Source organism: Coccinella septempunctata, chromosome 1 (genome assembly GCF_907165205.1).
Source record: "Coccinella septempunctata chromosome 1, icCocSept1.1, whole genome shotgun sequence".
NCBI classification, from domain to species: Eukaryota; Metazoa; Arthropoda; class Insecta; order Coleoptera; family Coccinellidae; genus Coccinella; species Coccinella septempunctata.
Window position 1 is genome coordinate 18,029,010 of NC_058189.1, and position 24,858 is coordinate 18,053,867.

At 38.9% G+C, this 24,858-nt stretch overlaps 1 protein-coding gene and 1 long non-coding RNA gene across 2 annotated transcripts in view; one reads left to right on the plus strand and one right to left on the minus strand.

Annotated features, from left to right (window-relative positions):
• The window catches only part of LOC123322840, a 160,050-nt gene that overhangs the window by 68,362 nt on the left and 66,830 nt on the right, over nucleotides 1-24,858 (minus strand). The window lies entirely within an intron of this gene.
• LOC123320121 lies at nucleotides 6,603-15,925 on the plus strand. Its single transcript, XR_006538694.1, has 2 exons — nucleotides 6,603-6,937; nucleotides 15,608-15,925. It is a non-coding gene; the product is annotated as an uncharacterized LOC123320121 (long non-coding RNA).

The window sequence follows — 24,858 nt, forward strand, 5'->3', positions numbered from 1 at the left end:
ACTTTTCCAAGTAAGTCCTTTGTCAAGCGTTATTCCTAAATATTTGGCTTCATTTTTCCAGTCGATTTCTTCGCCGTCAACTTCTAGATTCGTTGTGGGTCGCAGTCTTCTCTTCTGTAGTAATACTGCTTGGCTCTTTTGTCCATTGAGTTTGATTTGCAACTTTATGCACCAGTCATTTGTTTCGTCAATCGTTTCTTGTAGAACTCGTTCTATTACTTCTATTACTGGGTTGCGGTGTCGAGTTGCTATGCCTGTGTCGTTAGCATATAACGTTAGCATATGGTTCTTGGATTCTTCGGAATATCCTGAATGTATATGTTGTACAGGAGTGGCCCAAGTACTGACCCTTTGGGTACTCCAGCCTCTATATCTCTTGTTGTGAAGCATTCTTCTTCGACTTTCACGTAAAATCTTCTATTTTTGAGATAATTCCGGATCAACTTGCATATTTTGATCGAATATCTAGCACATCTTATCTTGTATATTATTCATTCATTCATTCATTCATTGCTGTATCCCGTTACCGGGAATGAATCTACAAAAAGAAGAAGAAAAAAAAAAAAAAAAAATTCGCTCTGGCGACGTCTTGTAAAACAAGACCTGTAGCTTGTTTATTTTGGAATCCCTCTGTAATGTATTCTGTGAGCCTTAATAATTGTTGCTCTGTTGAATGCTCTCTTCTGAATCCGAACTGTTCTGGTGGTATTAGTTTCAGATTTTCGGTTTCCTCATTTAGCCTCGTAGCTAGCTTTTCCTAACGCCGACAGTAGACTTATCGGTCTATAGTTTTGTGGGAACTTCTTCTCTTTGAATGGTTTACACTATGACTTCCGCTGTTTTCCATTTTTCTGGGTAGTGTTCTGTCCTCATAATTCCATTCGCGCAATTTGTTAGAACGGCTATACCTTTTCTAGGTAATTTCTTTAACATATTATTCGTTATTTTATCGCTTCCGGGAGCTTTCCTCTTCTTCAAACTTCTAATTATTTCCCTGATTTCATTTGGCGATGTTGGCTTGTCTATTTCAGCAGTCGCTGGTAATTCATCCATTTCTTCATCATTTTCTTCAACCAGTTCTTCCAAATCTTCATTATCGTCGTCTATTCTGTAATTTATTCTCGATTCTCGTTCGATCGAGTCCGCCAATGCATCTGCCTTATCAGTATTGGTATACGCCATTCCCCCTTCTCCGTGTAGGGGTGGAGTTTTAGTTTCTTCCCCCCGTAGCCTTTTTTGCATTCTCCATACAGAATGATCAATTGTATTCAGTTCTTGAACTCTTTTGTTCCATCTGATTGTTCCTAGATCTTTCAGGGCATTTTTCAGAACTTGGCTATGGCGGTTGAGGTTCTTTCTATTCAGATCATTTTTATTCATCCGATATATTCTTCTGAGTCTTCGATTTTCTCGTGTAAGATCTTTTACTTCCTAAGGCGTATCGCCATGCGGATGACTTGGTGCTGGTCTCTTCACTCTTCTTCTGCTTTTTCGTAAGCTTTCAATATAATCTCTACCAGCACATTCCAGATCCTCTGGAGTGCTTATTGTTGGAATTTCTGTTAATTCCGATTGTATTAAATGGCTGTATTCAGCCCAATTGGTATATTCTCTTATTGCCATCGGTTTTTCTCTTGGTTCTTCTCCATTTGTCAATTCGACGGGCTTGTGGTTTGAGGTTCCATCTTCCAAAGTTCCAATAGAGAATTCTTGAGTTATATTCTTCAATATCGCGATATCTATTATATCTGGTATTCCTATACCAAAAGCAAGATATGTCGTTAACTCTGGTCCAATCACTGTGGCATTTTGTTTTTCGAAATCTCCGATGCAGATTTTCGGGTTTCCCTTCCAACATGTTGCTTATCTCCTCTTCCAATAAACTGTTTGGTGGTCGCTTATATGCCGAGGTAATTTCGACGATTTAATTCGGCAACAATCGTCACTGTTTCTGTTTCTCCTTGTGTTTAGTCGGATCTACTTTTGAAGTAGTGTTTTAGATCTGTTCTCACCAATATTGCTACTCCTCCTCCGGTGTTTGTAATTCTGTCACATCTATACGTTTCAAAATTCATGAAATTCAGTCGTCTGTTTCGGTTTATTCTTGTTTCCTGTAGGGCTATAATATCAGGTTGTCTCTCTGATATTATTTCTTCTATCTCGGATTTCCGAGTGTTGGTTCCGTTTATGTTCCACGGGATTATCTTGAGAGATTTCTTCCTAATATCTGTGAGGTCCATTAATTCAGTTTACTAAATAATGCTTGGAGTTTTTTCTCCATTTCCCTCTCAATTTTCAACATTATCTTGTTGAAAAATTTTTCCGTGAAGATATCTAAATAATCGGCTGATTCAGATATCTTTTCCTTCTCCTGTTGACTGTTCACTGCCTGTTTCATTGGAAGCTTCTTCTGTTCTTCCTTTTTCTGAACGGGTTTGGGAGTCTCCCGCTTCTCTTCCTGTTCTGAAGGTTTGGTCTTCGCTACTTCCTGAATTTTTGGATCAGTAGATGTTGTTTTTGTTAACTTCTTTTTTTGTTCAGCTGGTTTTCGGGAATTCTTCTTTCTGGTCACCAGCTTGAACTCGCTACATCCTTTGTAGCTAGCTGGATGGCCCTCTTCTCCACATAAGACGCATGTGGCATTTCTCTCTCTACCTTTTCTGGTGAGTGTGCAATCATTGCTGCTATGGCTTCCTGAGCACTTCACGCATCTCCACGGGAAGGAGCATTTGTTCTGTGCATGTCCGTACCTTTGGCACCTAAAGCACTGGCTTGGACTTTCAGGCCTCTTTTTGTGTTCAACCACAATACAGAGGTTGTAGAGATGCTTCACTTCGAAGATTCCTTTGTTCTGGGTTCTAACCAGGTAGCGAGGTATGGGCTTCTTCGTCTTGTTCGATGTCATTCTGGACACCTCAGCGTCTGATATTCCCTGGAATATCAGGTCGTCCTAAATCAACGCAAGATCAGCGTCGTGTGGTAAATGCCTGATGACGGCATATATCTTCTTCTCCTCCTCCATTTGGTAGGTAAAAAATTCTTTACCATGCTGCTCGAAGAATTTTGTGATTTTTCTAAAATCATTTACGGTTGACGCGATGATTTTTATACCGTTTTCAAATACAATGCGCCGTTGTAGCTTATCTTTTTTCTGTAGAGAGCTTTGGATATCTCTACCCAATCTGAGGTGCCCATCATCGTGATGGGTGCGATTTTATCCTTCTTAGGCACCTCTGGTGCCTCTCTGATATTTCCTTCGTCAGATGAGGATGAGGAACTTTCTTTGCGCGCGCGCTTTGTGGAGGTGCATTTTGAGGTTTGACCGAAGGCGTTGTAGGGCTTTTTCTGAACTCCACAGGAATTACTTTTTTCCCCACCCAGTTGGCAACTTCTTGCGCGGCTATAATTAAACTTCTTGGTGAAGAGTGTTTTATAAATCTCTACCCAATCTGAGGTGCCCATCATCGTGATGGGTGTGATTTTGTCTTTTTTAGGCACTTCAGGTGCTTTTTTGGTATTATCCTCGTCTGGCGAGGAGCTGTCTTTACGCGCGCGTTTAGATGGGGGCGCGTTTTGAGGTTTAGCAATCAGCGTTGCTTGATTCCTCTTAATGTCAGAAGTGACATTATTTTTCGCCTCGGAGCTCGCAATTTTGGCACTGAAAGCTTATTTATTTCTTCCTTCGCTCGGCGGAGATCATTAATCAATTGGCGGACTGTTTCATTCGTTTCGCGATTTGAGTTTTCATTTGCTCGTTATCCTCTCGTAAAGTAGTCTGTCCTTCAGAATCATTCTCGCTGAAGTCATCGACTTCTTCGGAAGCTTCCATGTAGGAACCCTCATTATCTGAGGTATCCGACATGGCTAAACGTTTTTTGTTTTTTACAAAGGTGGTAAATATCAATGAGAGAGAAAAGAACGAAAATCACCAATTATTATATAGATAAAGTCTCACCTGATGTGATTTGCACAACCAACGATCTTTGATCCTGTATACAACACAACACAATAAAACTCATTCACAAAACTCTCCCGAATAATCAGTATTCAATCAAATTCCTTTGTCGTGTTATCGAAAAATCACTCAACACGTCTACTCGCTTCGACATCTCGCACTGAACTGTGAAAATGAAGAAATTAACCGATCAAGGGATAAATGGTTTATAGGCAAATTCCCAAAACCAATGAAAATTAGGTTAGGTTTAGTGGGTCGCGAACTCAGGAGAGTGAGTAACCCCACAGTGTTCCCTAGAAAAGGGTTCCTCTGGGCGAGAGATGAGCTTCGTGTTTTCACGGTCGCAGATTCCCCCGGCTATAAAAAAAATTGTGTAAACAAAACAAAGAACTTCTTCGTGTCGTCTCCAATTCAATTATTATTTTCGAACTTGCTACACATGTTTCGATCCCTTCAAAAATGGGATCATCTTCAAGCATCTGAAATGCAGGATTAGGTCTTAAACTAATACGAGACAGATATAGAATATTCACAAAGAATAATGATATAAAATATATCATTCATATATGAAAGTTATGGCCACACTCACAAGTCGAAATGAATAGAAAAAAAATGAACTCAAGTATGACACATTGACACAAGAAAACAACAACAAGCGGAAAGAAGAGGAAACACGTATAAACAGAAATCGCGTGCAGGTGGTAGGGTTGCTGTAATATCCAAATTAATAGGTTCCGCGTAAAATATAGCAAACGAAGAATAAAAGTTACTGTGGAGTGGAAAAGCGGAGGAAATATGAGAAAAACAAGGTGTTCGAGGAATTCTTTTTGGGTGTTCGAAGCCTTTCGGGGGTGTTATATTTTGCCCTTGTGATGTGAATCTTTTTCAATGTGTCGCACAAACTTCTGTTGTGAGGGATTGCCAGGATACAAGGCTTTGGGGAGCGAATGTGATTAGAGCCAGAAAGAATATTTTCGGCAAAGGTGGATTTATTATACAGGCTGTTTCATTGGGAAATTGAAAAACTCAACAGGCGGATAGGTGGCACCGAGGTGGTTCTTGAGATACGACATTTATTGGCTCTTACTGTCTTCGTAATCGGGATACAGGATGTTTTATGAATTTTGCTCGTTTCTTCCTGAGGCCGTATACCACCCGGTATATTTTATTCATATTCGACAAACATGTTTCTTATTCGAAGGTCAAATGTATCATGCAATAACCGTGAAATCCAAGACGGCGTTAACAAAAAATTATGAATCGCAAACGATTCAAGGATTCAAAAATCCTTGAAACAACACCCTGTAAATCAATCTTTGAAAAGACCACACAAAACAAATCTGAGGCGTGTGCTTTAAATTATCGTGCAGACAGTTTTACTGAACAAATTTTTAACGCAGAAGTGAAGTTTTTTAGAACTTGCATTCCTGACAGTGGTTTGAAGCGACTTTTAATCATGAAATATCAAAAATATTGAATCCATTGCTACTGCCTGAAAAAACCCAATTATAACACAGGCCAAAACTAAAATTTTCACAACATGTATTTTAGTGAATTGTAGACTGAAGATGTATAATATAGAGTCATTCGGGGCAACTGTGCGCACTTTTGCCTTTCAAGCCATACCCTGTTTCAAATGTTGAAGTTAGGAAAATTAAAACATATTCATAAGATATCGAATTTTCTAATCCACAAAAAAAAAATCAAAAAGCAAACAAACAAAAACGTTTTCTTTCCGCAAAAAGAAATTTAATGGTGAAAGTCGGAGTGCGTTCACATGCCCCGTATTGCGGGTAAGTGTGTGCACCCTCACGGGGTAAGTGAACGCAGTGCTTAGTGAACCACACAATCAAAACAAATTACAAAATAATGTCATCAAAATGTCATAATATTAGAGAAATTATGTTTATTGTCAATACAGAAGCGCCTTTTTACAAGCACTGCATTATTGTTTCTTGCCACCATTCATGGTGAACACAACACTTGATACATTCCCCTGTTGGTGGCTCTTCATATTTTTCTGAACAAATAGGACAATATTGATCGAGTCTTAACCAAGATAATCAACAATGTCATAATTTGCAAGGCGCACTCCTATGAAAAACTAATATGGCGATTCTGCACCCTTGCTTCACCCAAATAAACCCCTCTTTCATACATTGCATAGTCGAGATATACGCACTGCGCACACTTACCCTCTGCGCACAGTTACCCCGAATGACTCTAATATGTGTTAGATAATGTGTAATCGGAAATCAATAGTGAATAGAATTTATTTTGCATAGTGGCACACATGTAAACCTAGTTCAGATGAAGTCATTGATGACCGTTTGCGCCTTTTCAGTAAAAAATGATTACATTTTTAAACCATTTTCAATCATAAAATTGAACTAAACGTGGTTTAATTATTCAATTGGTGTCTATTGAAACAGAGCAAACGCCCATTATTAAGCCCATAATAATACCACACTTTCCATTTAGGTTAATGCCATAATTAAAAAGTTTATTGGAGCGGCATTATGGATAAGGAATAAATGAAGTTTATCTATCAGGAGATATCAATGCAAATTTATTTTCGAATTTTGTTAATTTCCCTCTATATATATAATCTACCTTCCAATTAACCCACACCGGTTCTTACCATGAAGACATACAAGTCATTAATTTTCATTTTTTTGAGTGTCAGTAACGTTTTCTTCTTGCCAGTCGATTCCTTAGAATGTCGGTATTGCACAGGCTCAGGAGATTCCAATGACTGTCGCACAGGAAACGTAACGGAACTCACGACATGCACCATCAAGGGAGAGGATCACTGTTATGCAGAGTATATATTAAATGAAGGTCATAATCCTTATTATCGTAGAGGATGTGCCCCTGGTGACTGGTGCCAACAACAAATGAGAAGTCATTCTACCGCACTCAAATTCTGTAGTACTTGTCAAGGTTCGAAATGAAATAGTAAGACAATTGGGTCCGAGGATCGTAAGTATTAATATGAATTTAGCATAAATTAGCGGTTTACCACCTTTTTGAGGCCATTTTGCCTAATTCGAGTGAATTGAAAACATTTTGAATTCGGTAACTCCGAAATTTATCCCGATGTTTTTCTAGTATCGAAACTAGATTTTTCCAAAACATCGAAAAAAACATTTTATAATTTTCTGAAAAATTGTACTAATTAGGAGATTCATTCAAATGTCATAAAGTGGTTCGAAAAATTGACGCTTCGATTTACTCAAGAATTTGTAGATTTCAAACTATTATGCGTATCACTTTCAACTAAATAATAATAATATTAATTATATGACTTTAGCCTTGCGGCTTTCACACTCCTCTCCAGAGGAAAATTCACTTATCCCAGATATCTCAGATATCAAAAAGATTAAGCTCTGTTGGAGCCCTTTCCAAATTTTCGGGCTTGTGGTGGTGATCGAGTTCGGGTCGTTCATCGGTCTCCTTGTTGTCGGTTGGAATCCTGATCCACCCGCGTATAGTTCTCGCCGTTCCAGCAGTAACGCTTTCTGTATAACTATGAATATTAATATAATTATTATGATTATCAAATAATCATAAATATGCTAATATGTATAATATAAGCATATTCATTTTCATAGACAACCACAGGTTTGTATAGAGAATACGTCGAAACAAACATTCAAAAAAATAATAAATAAATAAATATAGGCACCTTTATTAATTATGAGATAATTTACATGGAATTTCAACTTGAAGGGTGGTTTCGATTGAAATTTATTCTGGGAGGATTCTGCATTTCTTAATAAACTTTTTAGGGTTTTCACTCCCAATCTCTGAAACAAAATCAATTAAAAATGAAATCAACGATTTGCTCCTGCGTAAATTCTTGACAATTAATGTCAAACAAAAGCCACAATTCAGAGGATTTTCGAAAATAGATTTTTCGTCTGATGAAGGAGTCTGATATAGACTCCGAAACGTTACCACTTAAAATTATAATTTCAACATTTTTTTCTAGTTAATTTGCTCCTGACAAATTAGTGCAAGAATTTACGCAGAAGCATTTCATTTTTAATTGATTCTGTTTCAGAGATTGGGAGTGAAAACCCTAAAAAGTTTATTAAGAAATTAAAGGGTGGTTACCGGTAGCAAAATGAATTCCCTGTTTCGGTTTCTAAACATGAGAATACAAAAATCACAACAAAAAATGAAAATTCATTCACAACAATAGCATTGGACCTCTTTACTCCCACACTCGGTGGGGGTTTGGCATAAAGCGCAGGTTAGTCGGTTCAGTATAACCTCTTTGGCCAGCCGCACATTGAGGGCAGTCCAGCACAGTACAGCACAGTAGAGCCTAGCCTAGTAGAGAATTTTGCAACAAATGCAATTAAATAGAACGCCGCATATTGGAAGTAGCAGAGCAGAGGCCTACGCTACGTACTAACAGAGTACTTTGTCTACACTGCGTCGGTTGTGGAGTTCGCACAGTTTCCTCTGCAGAGTGACCACGTTTTTTTTTAAATGTAATTTTATGCAAACGGAATTTACGATACGAGTAACAACAACTACATGCGTACAGAGCACAAACATGTATTCTGGGAATAGATTAGCAAAAATTTGTACAAACTATATAAAAACAAAATATTTCCATTTTCTTAATTTGATTTCGAATCCAAAAGTAGGTTCAGCTGAGCGGCTGGATCCACATTTTTAGAAGAAACTAACTAAGGACACAGAAACAACTAACTATCTACAGGCAATATGCGCGCATTCCTCTATAGTTCCATGGTACCTCCCCTATGCTTTGCTAGGCTACGCTAGTCTCAATATGGAGGCATCGTTCAGGCAGAGAGGAGGAATAGTTTTCCTTTGTAGTTACTCCGCTGTGCTGTGCTAGGCTACACTGCCTTCAATGTACGGCTAGCCTTTCAAGTGTTTCTTGAATCGATAGAAAGACGTATGTTTTTAATCTCTTCTGGTATTCCATTATAAAACTTTGCTGCCAGATATTCATAACTTTTCTGGGTGATGGTTTTTTCCATCAGAGGGACAACCTGTGAACATTTTTGCCGTGTATCATATTCGTGTGCAGGTAGTGAAGCACCTGTTTGGTGTGTTTTGTGGTATCTAATGCAGGACTGGATGTAAAATAACTTCCGAATACGGAGACCTCCTGAATTGAGAGATAACCGAGTTTTTTCTGCCGGCACCGATAAACAGATCTTCATCGACGCGAATATTACCGATTTTCGATATCTGAGGCACATCCCGTTACCGCACCCCCCCAGCCGATATAAAATCAGATGTGCCCCCACTGGTCAATTAATTGGTACGATTCGCAGCGAGTAGAGTTGAATGCTTATACAGTTTTTCATTCGCCGACTTTTTAATTTTTGTTTCTTGCTATTTTTTTTTCTTGCTCGAATATCCGCCGTCCACTTTTCGCTGCTTGATTTTTTTCTGTTAACGTTGACGACGGTGTGCGGAGTGCCGATGGGCCGTCAGGAATCGGACAGACCATCCGTTACCGAGTTCAGAGGTAAGATGGCCTTCTGTATTTCATTTGGGAACCTCAGTTTCAACCCCTTACCCTTTTCCCCTTCACTGCGTTGGGGGAAGTTTCTGGCCGGCGTGCAAACACCTCAGAGGCGGAAACCAACGTGGTAACCAGTTTGTGCACACCTTTACCCTTCCTCTGCGTTTGGGGAAGTTTCTGGCCGGAGTCTAACTCCGTCAGAGGCGGAAACTAACGTGGTCACCCGGTGTACACCCTTAACCCGGTTTCCTTTCTCCGCGTTGGGGGAAATCTCTGGATGAAACCCGCGTGGTCACCCATCGTGTACCCTTTTTCTTTATCGGTGCTGTAAGCTTCTTACAGTCCCGTAGTTTGGAACTGAGCCCCAATTACCTTGCCCGCTCAGGGTTCTTTGGTTCTGGCTGGCGAACGAGTCTGTAACATCCGCGATACGTTTGAGATCGGATCTCCCCTTTTTCTTTCTTTCCGTCCGTTTCATTCCGCGAATCCACCATTTTATGTAATTGTATATGATTCCGAGGGAAACCTCCTTAGTGTTGTAAAGTAGACTCTTATTCAATTGTATTACGATTTTCACACGACCGAAACGATAATAATTGTGCCGATTGTATTTCTTACCACGAGACAACGAATAAAATTGTGAAATCCGATTCTGACTTTCACTGGTTATCGCTAACACCCCAGATAACACCGCACCTTGTCTTCGGCTTGGAGCTACCAGGGTAGGTTTGCTATTTTCCCTTTAAGGAATAGCTGGCGCTCGAGATACCAGAGCGTTACAAAATCTCCGTTGGTTCACCTCCAGAGAATGAAGATGCGTTGTCAATGCTGCTTCCCACTGAGTATCTTAGATGGCTTTCAACAAGAGCATGATACAAGCTTCTCAGTTAGAAGGGGTAGAATATGAACTGATCTGAGCCTTTTAACCAAATGCTGAATATGGATGTTCCGTCTCAAATGTGTGTCAATAATTACGCCCAAATAATTGACCTTCGTCCTGGGGCAAATGCTGAAGTTTTCTTTCCCAGTATTCACGGTGAGCACCAACAGAATGACAGCTGTAGGGTGAATATAGAGTTTTTTCCATGTTTATTTATTTATTTATTTATTTATTTAAACAACGACAAGGGTTGAGAATTAAATCTATAAACCCAACTCAAATACATTCATAATAAACAACTGAGGGAACTTTAACTACTGTGCAAACAAAACATGGTAAATAACAAAATAAAAAATTAATTTCGACTCCATCCATCCAACCTGTTCTTGAAAGCGTTCACAGAAGGGGCCTCCACAATCGCCGTCGGTAGACCATTCCATGAACTGAATATTCTGTTGGGGAGAAACATTTGCCGAGGTGTCGACTTGAAGGCTTCCTTGGATAGCTTATACCGATGCCCTCGCAAGCTGTTATTATTGAGGCAATACATGTCCTGGATCCCTCCACCGAAATGGCCATGAAGGGCTCGGAATGTAAAAATGAGATCCCCCCTAGTCCGGCGTTCAGCAAAGCTTGGCAAACCAAATATGCGAAGACGATCCTCGTAGGTTGGACGCACATATGAGTATGGTAGACGTGTAATCCAGCGTTGAACAGACTCCAGGAGAATTTCTTCATACCTGGTTGAAGGCCACCATACTTGTCCAGCATACTCGATAATAGGTCGTATGTAAGTTTTATATAGAAACATCCAGGTTGTTATATCGGAGTTCTTAAAAGTTTTACTTAGCATATAAACCATAGTCAGTAATTTTTTGTTGAACTACTTTAGTAGTTTTAAAGCCTTCCTCAACTTTTTCCTTTAGTTGTGTCCAGCTCTGACTCCAATAGGTCATGACTCACATTATCGAACGCCTTAGATAGATCCATGAAAACACATAGGCTTGATTTTGAGCTGTTGAATGAAGACGTGATTTCTTCCGTTAATGATAAAATAGCATCCTCCGTTGACCTCTTTTTTCTGAAATCGAACTGACTATCTGAAATAATCTTATATTTTTCTAAGAAATAATCCAGTCGTTTTTTTATTATTTTCTCAAAAACCTTGGAGAGGTGCGTCACCAGTGATACCAGTCTATATAATTCGTGATATTTTTTTTTTGATGTAGCAGGGGGAAAATCTGCAAAACAGAACACACCCTCTCCTGAGGGGGAACAGTGTGGGGATTCTCACTCTCTTGAGCTTGAAACCCACTTAAAACCCTTAACTGCTTCTTCATAGGTTCCGGGCATTTTGCCTACTAACCAGTTGACTCTTATGGTTTCTAGACTCTCACACGATCATAGTCGTGTTGATAGTTGTATGCTGCCTATATCTTTTATAGGTTAAGCTCTTCTCTGGTTACATTTAAATCCTCAACTGATCCCTCGGTCTTCGGTGGTAGGTTCTTGACCTTCTAGCTTCTTCTGTTGGATCGTAGTCGACTTATCTTCGTAGTTACTCATTTGGATGTTGTTTGGCTTTGTCGAATATCCTTTCCGCCTTTCTCTTCATAAATTCTTTAACTGGTTCCCATTCCAAGTCCTTGTAGATTTGTTTGTTCCTAACAAACCAGGGTACATCCATCGCCATTCTAAGGAGTTTATTCTCAGTGGCCTGTATTCTCTTGATGTGAGTCTTGGCTGCGAAGCCCCATGCCGCCGATCCATATGTGTCGCGCGGTAGTTTTAATCATCGTCAACTTGATGTTATTATTCATATGACTTCTTTTGCCTATGAGTGGATAAAGTCTACTCATTGCGGCTTTTGTTTTATCAACTACACATTTGATGTGGTTTTCCATGTAAGTCCTCTGTCAAGCTTCACTCCTAGGTATGTTGCTTCATTTTTCCATTCAACCTCTTCTCCATCAACTTCAAGGTTTTCTTCCATCCTCAATCTTTTCTTTTGCAGTAATATTGCTTGAGTCTTTCTTCCATTGATTTGGATTTTCCATTCAATGCACCATTTGAGTAATTCATCTATGGTTTCCTGCAGTCTCTGATGTATGATCTCTGGGCGTCGATGTCTGAACGCTATTCCTGTGTCATCTGCGTACAAGGTGAGCATATTTCTAGCATTCTTCGGGATATCATGAACGTATACTACGTAAAGCAGAGGTCCAAGTACCGATCCTTGAGGCACTCCCGCTTCCAATTGTCTGGTTTGAGAGGTTGCTCCATCTATCTTAACATAAAAGTTTCTATTCCTTAGATAGTTCCTTATAATCTTGCATAGCTTGGTCGAATATCCTGCTTTTTTCATCTTGTAGATTAGGCCTTCGTGCCATACTCTATCAAAAGCTCTCTCGATATCCATCAGAACTAATCCTGTGGCCTGTTTGGTCTGCATTCCTTCGGTAACGTATTCTATGAGCCGTAGCAATTGGAGTTCAGTCGAATGTTCTCGTCGAAATCCAAATTGTTTGGGTGGAATTATCTTCAACATTTCTGTTTCCTCATTCAGCCTTTTAGCGATAACCCTCTCGACGACTTTTCCTAGTGCTGATAGTAGGCTGATTGGTCTATAATTTTGAGAAAATTTCCGTTCCTTTCCAGGCTTGTTGAAAACTATCATTTCTGCACTTTTCCATCTCTTTGGGAATTCGTGATTAGCTCTGTATCTTCCTTCTTATACAGTGGCACAACAATTGTCTGCTTGAAAGCTTATGGGTTGAGCTATAACTTTAATGGTTTCGGCCTTCAGACCATCTACTCTAACACTCATTCCTGTCTTAAGGTCCCTTATTGTTGAATATGACAATAGTTTCCCCTTTCGTCGAAAAGATGGCAGCACTTAACGAACCATACGAACTGTAGCCAATAGCGAGACTTTTCGAGAAATTTTTTCATGTGGAAATTCATAGAAGAGATAATTTAACCTCGAAAAGTTAATAACATGAATGAATCTTTATTCTTCAAGGAAAAAATTCTGACTTTTCGAGCTGACGGATAGAATTGACTTATATCATAATGAAAACCCCATATAAATTAGTGGTTTCTGACGTCAGATATTCGATTTCTCTTTTTGAACTGACCCCTCAAAAGGTGTAGACCCCTCTTAATGTCACCAGTGAAGACGCACATTTCCTCTGGTTCAGTTTGCAGTCGACTCAGATATTTGTCCAATTCGGCGATGAAGTTCCACACATTTGTACTTGGGGATCTATAAAAGGCTGTAACATTTACAGTTTTATCGAAACTCAGATGAAGTTTTATTTGAAGACACTTCATCTGGCAAAACATTTCCTCCACATGGAATTCGAATCTTATGGAAGACTTGATGTATGTATGCAACGACCCCATCGTTCTTATTATTCCGACCCGCATTATAAATTTTGTCGTACCCTGCAACACTAAACTACCCCAAATCATCGATTTGGTGAGTTTCAGTAAGTATTAGGCAATCCAGATATTAATCCAGACCACGCAGCAAAACCATAAATTTTTACTTATACTTCGTATATTCATATGTAAAATTAAGTTTTGACTACCCTGATTGACATGGAGTACAAAATAGGTTGTAATTTCATTAAATGCGTTTCATGTTCATCGATTCATGATTTATGTTTTTTTGATGTGCGGCCTTCCGAGCAGAAAATATTTCATGTTAATGATTTCTTCCTGGATGACGTCCTATGAAACTCGTTTCTCTGATGTGCGGATTGCCATTTGAAACTATATGTTGTAATTTTATGAAAGGTGTTTCACGATTCTTGTTTCACGTTTTCAGTCTCATGTTTTTCCGATGTGCACCTTGCCTTAGAAATAAGTGGAGTAAATCAAATATGGAACGGCTTAGTCAAATATTGAATTATTTGTCACCTGTAATGAAATCATTCTCGCATTGGACGGTTGCCTTTCTTCTGTACTTTTCATTCTCATGGCATTACCTATGTTCGGAAAATCATTTTTGTAATCTGTATACAAAAATACCAGAATATCCGTAAAACTTCACGAGATATAGCAGATATAGCAGTTAGACAGTCTGCAGACTTGTATATAAGTTTTCGACAAAGCATTCTCGAGTACGCAGTTCAATCCTTATGCTGGAGCCTGGGAGACCAGAGATATCAATGTGAATGGCAACAGACCAACACACCTTAGATTAGCAGACGACATGGCCCTAATCGCCGAAAGCATGCGCAAAGAAGATGCTCGAAGAATTAGTACAGGCTTCATAAAAAAGCTCATTGTACAGACAATACAAAGAAACCCAAGTACAAAATTTGTCACTACAAATTTTGTACTCAACAAAACCTTTGATTAGGAGTCTCCGAGATAGGACACATAATCAGGGTGAGTCTTTGAATGGTACATATGTTTCAGCAGTAGATTCCTTGATGTCAAAAAAAAACGCTTTTTTCCCTAGCATTCTTTTTGATTCGGTCTTGATAAAAAGATAAAGTTATTTAAAGTTTTCATAATGAGCTATGCCACCCTTGGAAAAATAGAGTTGCATTCAGCCAAAGTACCCATTTTTTCTGATATCATAGATATTTTCATTTTTTAATATTGAATTACTCAAAAAAATTCTTTTATTTTTCAAAATGGACAAATATTCATTAGAAACTGGAAGACGTGAGCAAAATTTTGTTTAGGGAGACGTTTTATTACTATATCCCGCAAATCATTCCATTCGATGAAATCGTTTGCCAGATACCTCAGAATTGCATTTTCTTATGGATTTTCGAAAGTCTGTACCTACCTTTTCAACCGTACCGAAATGAAGAAAATCGTAAAGGAAAAAGTGTTCCTTTTGACCTTCGGAATGCTCTTCTGGAATATATGAACAAGTCAAATACTGATACAATGGAAAAACAATCGAGATAACGAGATTCTAGTTATGGTACTATTGGGTTGGCAAATTACGGGAAATTTTAAATGTGACACCTACTCAGCGCCTCCTGGTAATAACTGATGTATATTGCATATTTATGTCTTATTGTTTGATAAATTAAAAGTGATAATAAAATTGCAGTCTGGTCTTATTCCTATAAAGACTTGTCTAATCATAAAAAAAACATAAAACACTATTTATTTGGAAATATCTATCTAAATGAAGATATAGTATACAATAAGCTCAATTCACAAAAAGTTTTTAAAAAATGTCCTTCGACAGCTTTCGGAAATAATATATCTGTTTAATTTTTTTCAGCATCCTCCTTCTTGTGTAGAAGTTGTGAGAGTTATGATTCGAAAGGTGACTGCAGGAAAGGTACAGTCAACACATCCACCAAATGTAAAAAAGGGACCAAGTGTCTACAATATGAGATTACGGGGATAAAGAAGGGTTACTGGAGGAGAGCATGTGACACAAATTCGTGTGCCAACCTTTCGCAACATTACTCCTCAACCTCATTACGATGCAAGGTATGCGAACACGAATTCTGTAACAATGTTCCATTTTAAATTTCCCCCTAACTGTGAAACTGTAATCTACTTTCACTTATGAAATTAAAGGAGATTGAACATATGAACTGATTTTTATTCCTCAACTGAACCAAATAAATGTGCATCCTCGTCAACACACAAAAACACATTTACATGAAACGAGGACAATCATCTGTATTTTCATTTCAAGAGTTGTTTTCGCTCAACAACTCGCCCCCTCCAGTTCCAGAATATTAAATAACTCCAGTATAGGATACGGTAAGGTTACCCCATAGAAATAATAATACACTGCGCAAAAAAATTAACGCACATTATGGAAATCTCAAATTTATTCTACAACTGAAGGTGTTCTTAATGTTAATTATTTTTATCAGAATTATGCATGCATATGTTATCCACTTTCAACGGTTTTCTTCAATACAGATGTTTTTTTCCCAGCAGGAATAAAAAAAGATGATATTATCAGATTTTGAATATATTGGCTCCATTCTAAAATCAGTTGTTCTCGATCAATTCTAGTAATCAATAGTTTTTCTTTCGTTTGATTTTCCACACTCGATCGCTATGCAACGCGAAACACGCAATTTGACCCAACAGGAATGTGCCCAAGCGGTAGTTTTGCGAGAAGAAGGGTGGACATACACAAGAATTGCAGAAAGGTTTGGAGTTTCTCATACAAGTGTGTCCAGTATGTTGCAGCGATTCAGGGAGACAGGTATGAAAGTCCGAAGACCAGGACAGGGTAGACCACGGGTAACAACTGCCATTCGAGAACGTAACTTGAGAGTTTCTTCGTTGAGACAACGGTTTGCAACAGCTCGCCTCCTTCAAATTCATCTTGAGCAAACTCATGAGTTGCAAATTAGCACTCAGACAATAAGAAATCGCCTCAGAGAATATGATTTAAGGCCTCGTGTCGCGGCAAGAGGCCCAGCTCTTACCCCAGCCCATCGAAGGGCGCGTTTGGATTTTGCGAGAGAGCATATCCATTGGGAAGAGGCCGATTGGGAAAGAGTTCTCTTCATAGATGAGTCTAGATTCTGCCTCTACCATTGTGATCGACGTTCCTTTGTATACAGACGTCCACATGAAAGATATGCTCAGTGCAATTTCCTTAATACTACTGGTTTCGGGGGAGGAGTAGTCGTTGATAATGGAGCTATGAATGCTGATAAGTATATAAGGAACATTCTTGAAGAGCATGTAGTGCCATTTGCCCCATACATTGGTGAAAATTTCATTTTTATGGACGATAATGCCAGACCCCATCGTGCGCGCATCGTTCAGGAGTACCTTGAAGAGGTTGAAGTCTCTCGAATGGAATGGCCAGCAAGAAGTCCAGATCTCAATCCGATTGGGACAACCTCAATAGAAGGCTGAGAAGTCCAGCTACTCTTAGTGACTTAGGAATCCAACTCGGAGAAATCTGGGATGGATTAGATCAGAACATTTTAAGATCACTCATTTTGAGTATAAACCGTCGTTGCCGAGCTGTAATTAACGCAAGGGGTGGAAATACCAAGTATTAAATCACTTATCAGCATTTCAGTATTTTGAAAATTGTTCATGTCTCTTCTTTCACATAAGATTCGGTGAAATCCTGAATTTTTCTTCCATTTAATGTGTCTTGTTTCGTTCAAAACCTTCCCGAGAGAACAAAAAAAATGAGTTATAAAGTCAATGTAGAGTTAACTTTCATTAAAATTGAGATTTTCAGAATGTGCGTTAATTTTTTTGCGCAGTGTATTTCGCTGAAGAGTCGAACGAACAAACATCCCGAAAATCAGAAGGGCCACGAAGAAAACTAATGCAAACAAGAGAATACACCGATTGGACTGAATATAGCCATCTGATACAATCGGAGGTAACCGAAATACCAAAAATCAAAACATCGGAAGACCTTGAATGTGCAGTCAATAAACTAGAAAAGAATATACTAGATGTCTACACAAAGAGCACCAAGAAAATATCGAGACCAGCACCGATACATCCACACGGTGATACACCCAAAGAAATCAAAGATCTCATCAGCGAAAATCGGAGACTAAGAAAAACATACAGGCTCAACAAAACAGATATAAATATGAGAAATCCAAATCGACACTACCAAGTTCTACAAAATGCCCTGAAGGACATGAGAACAAATAGATGGAAAAAAAGAGTTCAAGAACTAAATACTATCGATCATTCAGCATGGAAAATGCAAAAATGTCTGAGAAGAGAAAAGACCACCACTCCACGGAGAAAGAGGAATGGCATATACGAATATCGATAAAGCAGAAGCACTGGCGGACTCGATCGAAAGAGAATCGAAAATAAATTACAGACCTGATGACGATAATGATGATCTGGAAGAACTAGTCGAGAACAACGAAGAAGAAATGGACGAACCACCAGTAGGCGACAAAATAGAAAAATCAACCTCTCCATTTGAAATAAAGGAGATAATCTGAAGCTTGAAAAATAGAAAAGCTCCCGGAAGTGATAAAATAACGAATGTTATGTTGAAGAAATTACCTAGAAAAGGTAAAGCTACTCTCACAAATATTGCAAATGGTATCAGGAGGACTGAACACAATCCGAAAAAGTGGAAAACTGCAGAAGTCATAGTGTTCAACAAACCAGGCAAACTACCCCCCAAAACTACAGGCCGATAAGTTTATTGTCCGCCCTAGGAAAAGTAGTAGAAAGAGTAATCGCTAGGAGGCTTACACAAGAAACTGAAAATCTGAATCTCATTCCAGCAGAGCAATTCGGATTCAGAAGAGATCACTCAACAGAACAGCAATTATTGAGACTCACAGAATACATAACAGAAGGATTCCAAAATAAACAAGCAACAGGTCTTGTTCTCCTAGATGTCGCCAGAGCATTCGACAGAGTATGGCATGAAGGATTGATTTACAAAATAAGATATGCTGGATATTCAATCAAACTGTGCAAGTTGATTAGGAATTATTTGAGGAACAGAAGATTCTACGTAAAAGTGGAAGGAGAAAACTCCACACAGGCCCGCCGCTAGCTGTCTGAGCGCCCGCGTGCAAATACTGTTATGCCGCCCCCAATAGGGCGCTACATCAGGGGCGTATCCAGAGAGCACCGTTTGATATTTTTCGATTCTGTTTTGATATTCGTGTTAGGTATGAAAGTAAGTACAATAGTGAAAAATTTCATCAATTTCGAGTGAAATTTTTTTTTCGCTGTAGACATGTAAAAAAAAAGTTGTGTTCGATTTCTGAAAAAATTTTTTCACAGATATCCCTTAAAAATTGTGTTAATTTAGGAAATGAAAATCAATTTGGCAACCGAAAAAAAAAAATCACGAACATTGCAGGTTTTCCGCCATTTAGTAATTTTTTTTTCGGTGTTCTACACCATTTCTGAATGAAACATCCAAAAATACTACGATATGACAAGAAACCATTACTTCCAGTCTTATACATAACCGACCACACTCAATATAATAACGCTCGAAAATGACATTAAACACCCTGTATCTCCCTTATGCTTCGAAAACGGGAAATATTTCATAAGAAAAAAATGATTCTCCAGATGTTCTCTACACGTCATATGAGTTTGTCCAGTTTATGATGAAACACCCTGTATGTATTATATTTATTGTTATTTCTATTTATAAAATTGAAAAATCATATAGATATACACTCAAATATTTATCTAAAAAAATTTCACTCTTCTCGCTTTTATATTTGCGAAATCTTCTATAATCTTAGTCATATCCAATCTATCCAAAATTTTGTGTTCAATTGAAATTATAGCTAAATTACTTAATCTGTGTTGGAGCATAGTGGATCTTGAATAATTCTTGATAATTTTTTATTTTGAAAAAGATCTTTCTCAAGATGCAACTGAAACCGGCAATGTTAGTAGTATTCCCACGCTTACCACGTTCTTTGTCCCCTCCAAAAAAAAATCAATTTCACTGGATTTGCCGCCCCCCTGGACGTGCCGCCCTTGTGCCGGGCACGCCTTGCACGCCCGCTTACGACGGGCCTGACTCCACAATCAGATATATGGAAGCAGGGGTGCCTCAAGGGTCAGTACTTGGGCCGTTACTGTATAACATATATGTAAAGAAAATATCGCTTTTCAAGAAGAATGTGTCGTGTTACCTGATCCTAATTTTGTCATATTTAAAGTTCGTATTATTTGATATAATTGTGACGGATTAAATTTGATTTCTAAAATAATTCCGTTATCGATAAAAGATATTGTAATTGAAGGCTTTAAATGTTGTTCCTTTGTCGATAAACCGACAATATTGTTTTGTATATTTGTAAATAAAACAACATTTAAAGCCTTCAATTACAATAAGATATTCACGATATACCAAAATCTCCAAAGACTATGCTATATGCCGACGACACTGGAATCGCAATGCGACATCGCAAGTCTGAAATCATGGAATAAAAATTACAAGGAGCTATAGATGAAATAAATGACTGGTGTATTAAATGGAAAAAAAGCTCAACAGACAAAAGAGCCAAGCGATATTACTGCAGAAAAGGAAACTGAGTTCTACAACAAATCTAGAGGTGGATGGAGAAGAAATCGAGTGGAAAAACGAAGCGAAATATTTGGGTGTTACCCTAGATAAAGTTCTAACTTGGAGAAGCCATATCGAACAAGCCGTTGGTTGACAAAACCAAGGCAGCGATGAATATGCTATACCCGCTAATAGGTAGAAAAAGCCACATGTCAAATGAGACAAAATTGAGAATAATCAAAGCCGTTGCTAGACCGCAACTGACTTATGGATCAGGTGTTTGGGGATTCGCGGCAAAGAGCCATATACAAAGAATTCAGGCAACAGAAAATAAGCTACTACGATGTGCTATAGATGCGCCTTGGTTTGTCAGTAACAAACAGATATATCGAGATTCGAAGTGGGCAACCACCACCGAATTTATGAAGAGGAAAGCTGAAAAGTTATTCGAAACAGCGAAGGAACATCCAACGACAAACTCAGGATACTAGTGGACTACGATCCGGAGGAAGATAGACGAAGAATGAGAATTTACAAAAGAAGATTAAAATGAGTACGGGAACTTATTAAAACTATACTAACAAGAGATATCCTTTTTTTTTTGGTGAAGCATGGGGAAAATCTGCAAAACAGACGAACACACCCTCTGCTGAGGGGGAACAGTGTGGGGATTCTCACACTCTGAGCTCGAGACCCACTAAAAACCCTTAACTGCTTCTTCATAGGTTCCGGGCATTTTGCCTATTAACCAGTTGACTCTTATGGTTTCTGGACTCTCACACGATCATAGTCGTGTTGATAGTTGTATGCTGCCTATAGCTTTTATAGGTTAAGCTCTTCTTTGGTTACATTTAAATCCTTAACTGATCTCTCGGTCTTCGGTGGTAGGTTCTTGACCTTCTAGCTTCTACCGTTGGATCGTAGTCGACTAATCTTCGTAGTTCCTCATTTGGATGTTGTTTGGCTTTGTCGAATATCCTTTCCGCCTTTCTCTTCATAAATTCTGTAACTGGTTCCTATTCCAAGTCCTTGTAGATTTGTTTGTTCCTAACAAACCAGGGTACGTCCATCGCCATTCTAAGGAGTTTATTCTCAGTGGCCTGTATTCTCTTGATGTGGCTCTTGGCTGCGAAGCCCCATGCCGCCGATCCATATGTGAGTTGTGGTCGCGCAATTGTTTTAATCATCGTCAACTTGATGTTCTTATTCATGTGACTTCTTCTGCCTATAAGTGGATAAAGTTTACTCATTGCGGCTTTTGTTTTATCAACAGTACATTTGATGTGGTTTCTCCATGTAAGTCCTCGGTCAAGCGTCACTCCTAGGTATGTTGCTTCATTTTTCCATTCAACCTCTTCTCCATCAACTTCAAGGTTTTCTTCCATCCTCAATCTTCTCTTTTGCAGTAATATTGCTTGAGTCTTTCTTCCATTGATTTGGATTTTCCATTTGATGCACCATTTGAGTAATTCATCTATGGCTTCCTGCAGTCTCCGGTGTATGATCTCTGGGCGTCGATGTCTGGACGCTATTCCTGTGTCATCTGCTTACAAGGTGAGCATATTTCTAGCATTCTTCGGGATATCATAAACGTATATTACGTAAAGCAGAGGTCCAAGTATCGATCCTTGAGGCACTCCCGCTTCCAATTGTCTGGTTTGAGAGGTTGCTCCATCTATCTTCACATAAAAGTTTCTATTCCTCAGATAGTTCCTTATAATCTTGCATAGCTTGGTCGAATATCCTGCTTTTTTCATCTTGTAGATTAGGCCTTCGTGCCATACTCTATCAAAAGCTCTCTCGATATCCATCAGAACTAATCCTGTGGCCTGTTTGGTCTGCATTCCTTCGGTGACGTATTCTATGAGCCGTAGTAATTGGAGTTCAGTCGAGTGTTCTCGTCGAAATCCAAATTGTTCGGGTGGAATTATCTTCAACATTTCTGTTTCCTCATGCAGCCTTTTGGCGATAACCCTTTCGACGACTTTTCCTAGTGCTGATAGTAGGCTGATTGGTCTAAAATTTTGAGGAAATTTCCGTTCCTTTCCAGGCTTGTTGAAAACTATCATTTCTGCAGTTTTCCATCTCTTTGGGTAGTATTCGGTCCTCATCACTCCGTTTGTTATATTCGTCAAGGCTGCTATTCCTTTTCTAGGCAATTTCTTCAACATATAATTCGTTATCCTATCTTCTCCTGGTGCTTTCCGGTTTTTCAGTTTCATTATTAAATCTTTGATTTCTGTTGGTGAAGCCGGTTTTGGAATGATTTCGGTTTCCGGTGGTTCCATCATCAGTTCTTCGTTTGCCTCCACTTCTTCTTCTAGATCTTCATTGTCATCATCATTTCTGTAATTTATTCTGGCTTCTTTCTCAATTGAGTCGGCAAGTGCTTCGGCTTTTTCAAGTCTCGTATATACCATTCCGTTTGCTCCATGCAGTGGAGGTATAACTGTCTGTTCTCGTCGTAAGCGTTTTTGCATTTTCCAAGCCGAGTGATCTATTGTATTCAGTTCCCTTAATCTCTGGTGCCATCTGTTATTACGCAGATCTGTTAAAGCATTTTTCAATATCTGACTATGCTTATTCAGTTTCTTCTTGTCTTCTTCTCTTTTTGTTGTTCTGTAGATTTTCCTGAGTTCCTTTATATCCCTTGGCGTATCTCCGTGTGAATGTTTCGGAATTGGTTTCCTTATTCTCTTGGTGCTTTCTTCATAGGCTTCTTTTATTTGATTTTCCAATTTTTCAACTGCTTCATCTAATTCATCCCGGGTGTTTATTTGGGGAATTTCCGTGATTTTCTCCTGAAGTAAATTCTTATATTTCTCCCAGTCTGTGCAATCCTTGGTTTGTGTCTCTTTTTCGTTTCTTGGGCCATGTCCCACTATGAATTCTATGGGATTGTGGTCTGAAGTTCCGTCTTGTATTGTATCAATGCTGTTTTCTTCAGTGATGTCTCTCATTACGACAATGTCCAGTACATCGGGTAGTCCATTTACTCTTGGTATGTAGGTCGGTATATCAGGTCCTATCACAACTGCATTAAGATTTTCAGCATAAATCTTCAGTCTTCTCCCGTTGGTATTTTCCACCCTACTGTTCCATTCCTGCGATTTGCAGTTAAGATCACCAATTATGATTTTCGGGTGTCTTCCTTCTAGTAGCATTTTTAGATCCTCTTCCAGCATGTCCTTATCCGGTGATTTATAAGACGAAATAATCTTCACTTGTCCTCGATTGGTATTTACAATAATCGATATTGCTTCTACTTCTTGACCATTGAATATTTGGTCGAAATGGTCGAATGGTCGAAATTAACCTTTTTTTTTTTTTTTTGGTGTAGCAGGGGGAAAATCTGCAAACAGACGAACACACCCTCTCCTGAGGGGGAACAGTGTGGGGATTCTCACTCTCCGAGCTCGAGACCCACTAAAAACCCTTAACTGCTTCTTCATAGGTTCCGGGCATTTTGCCTATTAACCAGTTGACTCTTATGGTTTCTGGACTCTCACACGATCATAGTCGTGTTGATATTTGTATGCTGCCTATAGCTTTTATAGGTTAAGCTCTTCTTTGGTTACATTTAAATCCTTACCTGATCTTTGGGTCTTCGGTAGTAGGTTCTTGACCTTCTAGCTTCTTCCGTTGGATGAGTTGTGGTCGCGCAATTGTTTTAATCATCGTCAACTTGATGTTCTTATTCATATGACTTCTTCTGCCTATGAGTGGATAAAGTTTACTCATTGCGGCTTTTGTTTTATCAACTGCACATTTGATGTGGTTTTTCCATGTAAGTCCTCTGTCAAGCGTCACTCCTAGGTATGTTGCTTCATTTTTCCATTCAACCTCTTCTCCATCAACTTCAAGGTTTTCTTCCATCCTCAATCTTCTCTTTTGCAGTAATATTGCTTGAGTCTTTCTTCCATTGATTTGGATTTTCCATTTGATGCACCATTTGAGTAATTCATCTATGGCTTCCTGCAGTCTCCGGCGTATGATCTCTGGGCGTCGATGTCTGAACGCTATTCCTGTGTCATCTGCGTACAATGTGAGCATATTTCTAGCATTCTTCGGGATATCATAGACGTATATTACATAAAGCAGAGGTCCAAGTACCGATCCTTGAGGCACTCCCGCTTCTAATTGTCTGATTTGAGAGGTTGCTCCATCTATTTTCACATAAAAGTTTCTATTCCTCAGATAGTTCCTTATAATCTTGCATAGCTTGGTCGAATATCCTGCTTTTTTCATCTTGTAGATTAGGCCTTCGTGCCATACTCTATCAAAAGCTCTCTCGATATCCATCAGAACTAATCCTGTGGCCTGTTTGGTCTGCATTCCTTCGGTGACGTATTCTATGAGCCGTAGTAATTGGAGTTCAGTCGAGTGTTCTCGTCGAAATCCAAATTGTTCGGGTGGAATTATCTTCAACATTTCTGTTTCCTCATTCAGCCTTTTGGCGATAACCCTCTCGACGACTTTTCCTAGTGCTGATAATAGGCTGATTGGTCTAT